The sequence below is a fragment of the Canis lupus genome, chromosome 35 (genome assembly GCF_048164855.1).
Source record: "Canis lupus baileyi chromosome 35, mCanLup2.hap1, whole genome shotgun sequence".
NCBI lineage: Eukaryota > Metazoa > Chordata > Mammalia > Carnivora > Canidae > Canis > Canis lupus.
The window spans coordinates 28361413-28372270 of record NC_132872.1 but is presented as its reverse complement, the minus strand read 5'-3'; the positions used below and the strand labels follow the sequence as shown (position 1 = coordinate 28372270).

Here is a 10858-nt window from a genome sequence, read left to right as displayed (position 1 = left end):
ACTTTTTATAGTTGGAGTTATTATCGGTCCATATTGAGGCTAAATGCTTACCCACTTGAGTTGTTCGTTTCAATTCCCAAATGCCCACACAAACCTTGCAGTTAGCAGCATGATTTGACATTGAAATGCAAAGATCTCAGAAGTCTTCTGAGAGAATTGATCTTACAGAAAATAATTTTTGATGAATTTAATACATAGCACTTATTCTTTCTGGAACCCATTTTGCCTCTCTTAGGGTTCATGGGGTGGCACCATTATGCAAAAACATCACATTCTAGACCTCAAATTGTGTCAACGTATGTCACAATACTTAAAACCAAAAACACGGGTCATTTAAAAATATTGCACAGCAACTGAGGACATTATAAATATTTTAAATGCTGTCATCTCCCCTATTGTATGCAATTTCTCTTTATTCTGAGGTAAATATTCTGCCTAGATGATGCCTATCAATAAATAAAAAGGAACTACCAAGGAAAAGGGATATAGAATTAGATGAGGTCAGTGTAGATGATTAAAAATTTCTTTCAATCATAATACCTTGAATTATAGTGAGATTTTTTTCCACTAAATATTTTAGAGTATTTCTGGTTAAATAATGAAACTTTTCAAAGATATTAAATGCCAGAAAATACAGCTATAGTGAGACTCAACAACATTCTATTTACTACTATGTTGCAGCTTAGAGCCTTTTCTGATTTTATTTTTTATTTTTTTTAAAGATTTCTGATTTTAAATCATGTCTAATTTTCAATAAAGAAGTCTAGGGGGATCCCTGGGTGGCTCAGCAGTTAGGCACCTGCCTTCAGCCCAGGGCGTGATCCCGGAGTCCTGAGATCAAGTCCCACATTGGGCACCCTCCGTGGAGCCTGCTTCTCCCTCTGCCTGTGTCTCTACCTCTCTCGGTGTATCTCTCATAAATAAATAAATAAAATCTTAACAAAACAAAGGACGAACTCTAGGTATCTAGTAAACTCTATGTTTACTGTGATATTACAGAAAGAGAGGAAAAAAGAAAGAAAGAAAAAGAAAGAAGAAGAAAGAAAGAAAGAAAGAAAGAAAGAAAGAAAGAAAGAAAGAAAAAGAAAGAAAGAAGAAAGAAGAAAAGTAACTTTGATAGGCCCTAACATCAGCATTTCCAAGATGAGGAAGCCAAATTTCACAACAAAAGAACAGCCGGCATTACTTCCTATTTGAAGAAACCCTACTACAGGTATATAATAAGTATTGTCCAAATCATGCAAAGAAATCAAACGTCACTAAAAGATTTAGTAGTTCTGATTCAATGTGCTCCATTTTGATGGGTCTAAGAACTGGGAGATCTAGAAATATTGTAGCAGACTTAATGAAATGCATCCAATATCTTTGATTGAATCTTCAGGTTTCAAATCACTTGACCAGATACATGCAACATGCTCTAAATGGTACTATATTCATAATGCTTAATTAAAATCATATGAAATTCTAGTAGTCCATTATTATCATACTAGTGACTCCTGAGCTGTTGATGCCAACTTTGTTTTACATTCAGCTACCTCTCTTTCTTTCAAATTTTAATTATCTTTCTTAGAGGACAAGTCAATTAGTCAATTCAGCTGTAAATTCACTAGAGAGCGTCCTGTGTTAGCTGCAATTTCTGAAGGTTTATGTGATCAGTGATGATAAAGCATCTAGGATCTACATTCTTTTTATCCTTCCCCCCAAGAAAACTACAAATTTTATCCTCTGCATTTATTTGACACTTTGAACATATGAGCATATCTTTTTAAATTTTTTTTAAAGTTTTTATTCATTTATTATGAGAAACACAGGGAGAGAGAGAGAGAGAGGCAGAGACACAGGCAGAGGGAGAAGCAGGCTCCATGCAGGGAGCCCGACGTGGGACTCGATCTGGGGTCTCCAGGATCAGGCCCTAGGTTGAAGGCAGTGCTAAACCGCTGAGCCACCCTGGCTGCCCATGAGCATATCTTTTGACTTATCAGTTTAAAAGTCATTGAAAAATAAATAAATAAATAAATAAATAAATAAATAAATAAATAAATAAATAAAAGTCATTGCAACACTAGTTGTATTTCAAAAATGAAATGCTGCAATTTTTATTTTGATAGATTCTAAAATTACTTCCTCCCTTAATTATGTCTCTGCACTGCCTCTTTTTCTTTAAGTTATCAAGTGAATGATTTCTGTCAAACGAAGTATAAAAATATATCTATTCATTTTTTATTATTTTTATTTTTTTAATATTTTATTTATTTGTGGGAGACACAGAGACACAGGTAGAGGGGGAAGCAGGCTCCCTGAGGGGAGCCCAATGCAGGACTCAATCCCAGGACCCCAGGACCATGACCTGTGTAATCAATTTTTTATTCACATCGTCTAGTTTTGTGCCTGCTACATATGAGACACTAAACACATGTTGGATAAAACAATGGACTAATGTTTTCTCTGATTTCCTGATAACTCCCACCCAGAACTTTCCCCTTTTTTATAAGCACTTATTTTTACCACTTACAACATTTTAATATGTTGCTTTGCACTAACTTTAAGCATATATTTTACTATTATTCCTACGGTCATTATGTTTACCTCAGAGTGTAAGATCCACAATCATCACTCAATATCACTTTATAAATCATAGTTGATAGTTATGTGCATAAAGAAATAATAGAATCTGAGTTTAATAAATTGCCTCTATTTCTTTATAGAATAATAAATATGTATTCTTATAAAACCAGGCTCCTGAGTCAGAGTTTATCTGGATAGAGATCCCAGAAAGCACTGGTGGGGATGACGCAAAGTGAGTTGGGGAATGGAAGGAAGACAACGAAAGGTATATTATTAGCAGATTACTACTATATGCATCTGAAGCCTGACTTAATACGAACATTTGGGAGACACGTAAAAGATGCCTTAGCATCATGCTACCCTGAAGGAGAAAATTGGTATATTCGTCCTCCAAATGTGGCACACACTGGACTAAAGAATTGTAAAGGGGTATTATGGGTGGAGCACCAAATGTTATCTGGAATAATACCTAAAGAATGAAGAACAAACACTTCATGCTTTCTGAAGTCAATACAAAGTACACTAATTTAAAAATAGAGGAAAAGAAAAAAGCTGTGGTTCCAATGGTCCCCCAACAATGAGGACCTTCTAGTCCATAGCAGTAGAGCCAACCTGCTTTATCCACAAAGATAAACAATCAATGTAGAAAGTTAATTGCGATTAATAGCAGCTAAAATGGGTAAAACTTACTCCTGTCTGATCATCTTTGTATTTGCCTATTTCTGTCTTGAGACAAATTCCATTAGAATTTAATTAATTGAATATTAATTAATAGTAATTTGATTTCAATATTAAATTAATCATTTCATTTATCCTCAAAAGTTTCCCCTTGATGATAATGGATTAAAATACAGAAAGAAGTTGACCACTGCTCTGAGTTACATTGATTTTAATTGCTTTAAAACCACAAATCTGCATAATAATAATATTGAAATAAGTGTCAGTTAACCATCTTCTATGGTTAATCTTATCTGCTTATGTGATTTATTAAAAGTGACTTCTTTTTCCCCAAATCTTGCTAATTTTTATGGCTTCACTTTAGAACGTCTCTGAATGATTGTACACATTTTGTTCTGAGCTCTGAATGCTTTTCACAATTAATTTAAAAATATGTGTTTTAATAAATAAAACAATAAAAATGAATGAGCTAGTTTTTTCCATATTTCTATTTTATAATTTTTACAAATGCTTGTATTATTATCATATAATACCACATAGCATTATAATTATCTCTTTATCTACCATCCATTTTTACTTGACAGCAGGTGTCTTTAGATCAACATCATTTATTATTATTCTTTGCAACACCAGCTTCTGAAGTAGTTACATTTTTCAAATAGGTAATGGATAAATAATTGTTAAATGATATAAAGAACAAATAACTAATGGCCACTGTAAATCATTATTTGCCAGTTAAGTATTTTATGCTTTTATAAAAATAGAGTAAAACATCTGTGAAATTGGTTTGAGAATTATTGCCTGTCTGTGACCAAAACACACAGCCTAGCATCTATGGTGAAAAATAAATCATTTTCCTGTTTAAAACACAATTTAAATATATAGACTGTCCAGAGAAGCCAACTCAAAGACAATGCAAAGCATCTAATTGAACACAATGGTTTTATGGTCCCCTGTAGACAAAATTATTTAGGAGTGTAAAGTAGCAGCACACACACACACACACACACACACGTATAGCCTGTAGAGTGCTTACTATTCTTTGGATTTAAATATTCTTTGGATTTAAAAGTCTTCTTTGGGATGATGTACTTCAGGTTATTTCCAATGTACCAGTCTTTATTGGAATAGAAATTCTAAAAGCTGTTTCATAGGCTTCTTTCCCTACTTGGTCATTGCTATCAGTTTGTAATTTTATAAACAACTGAATACTATCAGATGCCAAACAATTATTTACTACTTTGCTTCAGTGTTTCTTTTTAACAGACTTCACCTGTGGTTTTCATGTCACATAAAAAAAGACTTACTCTACAGCATTTTCTTGCAAGTTTTGTTTGAAGCTTATTTCATGTCATGTTATAGAAAGCAATTTCACAGTTCAAAATAAAATATATGTGCTGCAAAAGTAACTGCAATACAGAAAATATTTACCAAATACAACTGAAAACCAAAAACAGGAAGGTGAAATTCCTCGTTTTTAATGTATCTTACTTATCCAAATATTTATAGATATTTTGTTTCTCAACTGGAATGAGTTTGCCCCCAAGAGGACTTTTGGAAGGTCTGGAGACTTTTTGATTGTCCTATCTGAGAGGAAGATGCTACTGGCATCTAATAGGTGGACACCAATAATTCTCCTAAATACCCTAAAATGCACAGGACAGCCCCTTTTCCCACCCTAAAAAAGAATTATTCAGCTCAAAATGTCAGTAGTGTGGAAGTGAAGAAACCCTGCTGTAGAATAAACAATATCAAGTTATTTGTTATATTTGCCAAGTGTCTAACCCTCCACACAGTGTTTTGAACCAGCAAAACTAAACCAAAAGTATCTCCTTAAAACGACCATGTTTCCCAGAATAAACCCATAGGCAGAAAACCATAAGGCAATCATTCAATGCAAACCAAGCAGTTATGTTGAATCAGTAAGGTAGAGTTAGCTGGCAACAAAGCAAAGCTAATGTTGAGAACCTTTAAACACATTGCATCTTTTTCTCTTTCTTAATAATAGGAAGCAGGAAAGAAGAAACTGGTGGTATTGTCTTAGCTGCTCAACCATGCCAGCACTTGGGCACCGCCCTGCACCTTTGCTTCACGGACTCAGGATTGCTGATGCTTCTTCAGGCAGGAAGAACGATGGGGGTGGGGAGAAGGCAGAGGTGGTGGTGGTGGTTGTGCCAATAGTAACCATTTTCTTTTCACAAGAAAAACAAACAGTTTTCCAAGAGCCCCGAGCGCACTTCTGCTCACAGTGATCAGCCATGTGTGTCCTGCCTGATGATAAGGGAGGTTGGGGTTGCCATCACTCCCATTTTCAACCTCAATAGTGAAGCCAATAGCGGAGATTGTGTGGAGTCAATCACCCACAAATCTCTGCTACAAATAAAAATATGTGCACCACCATTCATAGAAGGAACTGAGATTATTGCTTTCAACTGAAAAAGAAAGTGAATTTGAATTATATTAAAATGCTTATCCCAAATGGATAATATTGTGGATAAACACAAGGCCACTTCCCACACAAGGACTACAGCCTCTGCTTGACAAATTTGTAATCATAGAGAACACTGTGGCTTTGTTCTTAATCTAAAGCAAAAGTAAAATGCTACATATTTACCTTAAAGTGAGTCCTGGAATTGACTTAATCAATTTAACTTTCAAGCAATGTTTTCATTTTCCATCATAAGCCACAGAAACATATATTTTACAGTAAGATTCCATCAGCTGCCAATCAATCTTAATCAATCTCTTAATCAACTGATTATTTCCTGTAACTTATATGAACTATGTATGTGAATTCTATTGCCTAGCATATTCTCTTGATTAGAAAAAAAAATCAACCCAAAAGGTTCTAGGGCAGCATATAATTCTCTATCAAGTCCTTTGCTTATAAGAACCAACAAAATCTTATGTCTGCATTTTGCTGTACATCTGTTTCCTGTTTTCTATATCCCGGGAAAAAAAAATCTTGTCTCAGGATCCCACTGGCATGGTTTACAACTCAGTGGAAAAACAGCTGTAATGACTTCAAAGAAAAATAAAAAAAGAAGATGATAAAGGTCACAGCCACTGTTAGGAGTCCTACTCCTACAGGCAATGCAGGTTCTATAATGTCAATCAAAATTCCCTGAGAGAGTCTGCATTACTGATGCCTCCTTTGGTGTTGCTATGGCCTTTGTTACTAGGGAACTACCCAGTCAAAACCATTTCCTGAAGGAATGGCTTGCTATCAGTGCTGAATCATGACCTGAAAAGAGTAGTAATATTATTTAATACTTCCCAAAGGCTCCAAGTCCATGTTCTTTCAGCTCAGTCAGATTAAAAAAAAAAAAAAAAAAAAGTTTTCAGAATAGGAGATGTCAATTTAAGATGGCCTCAAATAAAGAATTTGTGTGCCATGTTATTACAACAGTTTGTATTTTTAGCACTGTCAATCCTTGTAAATCTTATCAAGAGACAATTGTCATACTCAAAGATCTGAGGTCATAATACTTATTTCAAGAAGTACAAAATCTCTTCTCAGAACCTTATCTAAAGGAAACTTATATCAAAACTAGAAGCAGGGGCACCTGGGTAACTCAGTGGGTGACGCACCTGCCTTCAGCTCAGGTCATGGTATCAGGGTCCCGGAATTGAGGCCTGGGATTGAGCCCTGCATCAGGCTCCCTGCTCAGTGGGTTGTCTGCTTCTCTCTCTGCCTCTCCCCACCACTTGTGCACGTGTCCCTCTGCCTCTCACAAATAAACAGATCACATCTTTAAAAAAGAAAAAAAAAACATAAATGGACAAATAAAATTAAAACTGTAATTAGTTACCTTATAAAAATTTAGGTAAGGGGCGCCTGGGTGGCTCAGTTGGTTAATCATTTGACTCTTGATTTTGGTTCAGGTCATGATCTCAAGGTCCTGGGATCCAGCCTTGCATGGGGCACCTTGCTCATTGGGGAATCTCCCTGCTTGAGACTCTCTCTCTCTCTCTCTCTCTCCTTCTGCCCTTCCTCCCCACTCACACTCTCTCTCTGTAAAACAAAAAAACAAAAATTAAAAAAATATATATATATATAAATTTGGTAAAATTTGTTGATTATAGATCCATTCATTTTAGGTATAAGAACTTTTTCACTGACCCTCCATAATATAAACATTAAAAAACTAAAATCACATTTAAGAAATCTATGCTCTCTGATCATATAACATTTTCGAATGAAACATGGTTCCATCTCATGTTTTATATTTTACCGTGAAATTGTCCACTGTGTATCCTTTCCCAGCAGAGAAATAAATAATCATAGCCCTAAGGAATCATTAACAATTGGTCATCTGATAACCAGAATTCAAAATAACATAGCACACTTGGTAGTACTGAAATTCAAACACTTTTTCATATAAATCATGAACATTAGCATCTCAACTAATAATTCTTCACATTTGATTACATTTAATGACATTTTAAAAATCCCATTTGGATTTATATAATAGTCACAAAGCAACCTCAAAGACCAAGGTATTCTGATTAAAAGGCATCTGTCATCAGAGCCTCTGAATTTTATTATAGTTTCTACAACCAGGAGACTTTTAATTAACAAGGCCATAAATTTACAAGAGCACAAAATTAGTTTTTTCTATATCTTAAAAAAACCCCAATATGATATCTGAAAATCATGGCTATTTAGTGCTTTTTTTTTTCATTAATATAGTTGAAAAACTAAGCTATTTCATGGAGGGATAATATCAGAAAAAAAACTCACAACTGACCAGCTTTTAGCATATGAATAAAATGTAAAAATGATGAATATTCTAATAACTCTAATAGTATAAAAATTCTGTGTTTCAGAACAGATTGAAAATTATTTAATAGAATGAACCAGTTCCTGTGTTTTGTTTGTGTTTATGATTTCAATGTCTATTTTTCTTTCACCTTCTTTTTCAAAGTTTCTAAAGAAATGGAAAAGTTCATTTTCCCCAAAAAGAATGTTAAATAATAAAAGGAAGGTTATATATTTAAATAATTTACAGGGAATTTAATATTTGTGAAAGATCCCCAAACCCGGGGAAATAAAAAATGTTTTCAATAAAATTCAAATATTAACTAAATTGCTGGTATATGTTCTTTGTTAATGTTCACTCGTAAGTTACAGTAATACTATGGTATTGTTATGTTAGAGGAAGCACCAGTAAAATATTTTGCCCAGAAAAGGTATTGTACAAATGAATTTATAATTCAAAATTTAAAAATGTTATCATTAAGCTTAAATTACAGTGTCAGTCTCCTGACAAAGTTGCTTAGAAAAATGCCACAAAAATCTTTTTAAAGTAAACTAGAAATAGACCCAAGAAGTTTAAGTTCAACTTTGAAGTGGTTTTTGTTTTGCAAATGTTCTTCTATGCTTACCTTGCTATATTAATGTTCATCCCACTCTTAATTTCTCTTGTGATGCTAATAAAATTCTCAAGTTAGGTAACTTTAATAAAAATGTGCTTATATAGCATCAGCTCTTCCCAATTTCTCACTGCACTGCTCTTAATGAAACAAACCTAACTTTTTTTTACACAAATCACAATGGTGGCAAGACTGTCACCAAAAATGCTTCGTACAGCAGAAATGCTAAATGTGTATCTTCCTGTGAAATAAATGATTTCAAATGATTTATTTTTTAACTTAATTTTTTTATCACTGTTTTTTTTTGTTTTTTTTTTTGTTTGTTTGTTTTGTTTTTTTTCTTTCCTGTATCCTAAAACCCTAATTCATCTCCTGGGTAAAAACTGTTCCTGTTTAATTATGCACGACTATCATTTTGTATAAAGTGTGTATCACCACAACATAATTTTATAATATGCCACAATTTTTTCCTATGGTATTTATCATGAAAGTAGTCATTTGTAGAGATATAATTCCCAATCAGTAGTTCTTCTGCATACTTCTGGTAATTTGGGTGGTGCCAGAAGGAGAATAATCAGCCCCAAACAAGAGATTTCTCTTTTTCAGATAAGTCCTTATAAAGAAGGGAATAGATCACATCTATATATCAGCATAAAGTATATTGTGCTTTAATGGGTTTCTTCCATATCCCACTTGCTGAGGGACCTACGTCTCCCTTTTTAGAGGTTTGTGAGTTGGAAGAGATTTATACCATAATCAACTAGGCTTCTTGGGTAAAAAACTTTTAGATCCAGTGATTAGTAATGCACATTTATATACATACATGATTGGATGACAGATATATTGTACTGAAATTCTTAATTCAATAACTTTTTAAAAAGGTGTCATTGAATGGGATCCCTGGGAAGATCAGTCTGTTAAGCTCCTGACTGGGTTTCGGCTCAGGTCATGACCTCAGGGTCCTGAGATCCAGCCCTGCATGGAGTGGTGAGTGGAGGCCATCAGGAGCCCTACTAGGACCCCCTTCTAGAGCTCCTGGGTGGCTTTGAGTTCAGCATGGAGTCCACTTGGGGGCCATTTCCTCTCCCCCTCCATCTCCCTCTGCCCCTCCTCCTCTCTCTGAAATAAATAAATCAAACCTTAAAAAAAAAGGTGTCACCGAATGACTGTGCAAGTAATAAAATACTAATTCTTTGAAAATTTATAAATTGACTTCAGTCAACACCTATTCATTTTTTTTCTTTAGAAAATAGTACTATTTTTATTATTATTTTTTTTAATGCACTGCTTCATGATACACATATATGTACTGTTATAGACATATTTTTCTCTATGGTTATTTCCCTGCAAAGGAAATTTTGTCAAGAGAGGAACACAAATGATTAGTTGATATTTTATATTAAAAATCATTTTATGATACATATTTTATAGAACATTCAAATATATCCCAAAGTATCATGTAGGAAATACTGATATAAAAATATATTTGAATGTGGCAGCTTAGTCATTTTATAGTGATAGAGTATATTAGCAAACATTTATTTTTAACTTGGCCAATTTGAAATTAAAAAGGAAAAAAGGAAATGTTATCCTATCTTACACTGAATAACAACAACTACCATACATAGCAAATGAAGTAGAATCAATAGGTGAAACTTCTTTATTAGTTGCAAGTGGTACAGAATGTTGTAAAACCTCCAAGCTACATGACATCTAAATCATGAAGTTACCTTCGCATTCAGAAATTTAGTAATATTTAAGGCATAAGTAAAGATATTAAGCTTTGGTAAAGGTAATTTGTATTAATTCAGTAAGCTTACCTAGCGTGATTAATCTTGACAATATATTTTTCCAACACGCTATTTGTGAGAGAATAATCAGCCTAGTGATTGGATTAGAAAACACTAATAGCTGAGCTTAAGATGCCTTCCTGTTCCATTTCTAGCCCTCCAAGCCAACAGCCCCTATATACATGATCAGGAAGGTGTTTTCTGATAATGTAACATTACTGTCTTTTGACAACAAACTTGCTCAACATTATATCTGGGGCTGCAGGATAAGAGTAGCATTTGAATTGTAGGACCCAGGAGTTTGCCCTGCCCTGTGGAGGGGCATCATCCTATCCTTTGAAGGCCTGAATAAAACAAAAGGCAGAGGAACCCGCTTCTTTTTCCTCCCTTACTGAGCACTGACTGCTGTTGTTTCAAGTACTACCTCTTAACCTTCTGTTTTTTCATTT

The 10858-nt window shown here is 34.1% G+C and overlaps 1 long non-coding RNA gene across 1 annotated transcript; it reads left to right on the top strand.

Moving 5' to 3' along the window:
- Positions 1 to 1081: 1081 nt before the first annotated feature.
- On the top strand, positions 1082 to 5779 carry LOC140625028 (uncharacterized). Its single transcript, XR_012024425.1, has 3 exons — positions 1082 to 1213; positions 2736 to 2830; positions 5252 to 5779. It is a non-coding gene; the product is annotated as an uncharacterized lncRNA (long non-coding RNA).
- The last annotated feature ends 5079 nt before the right edge of the window (positions 5780 to 10858 follow it).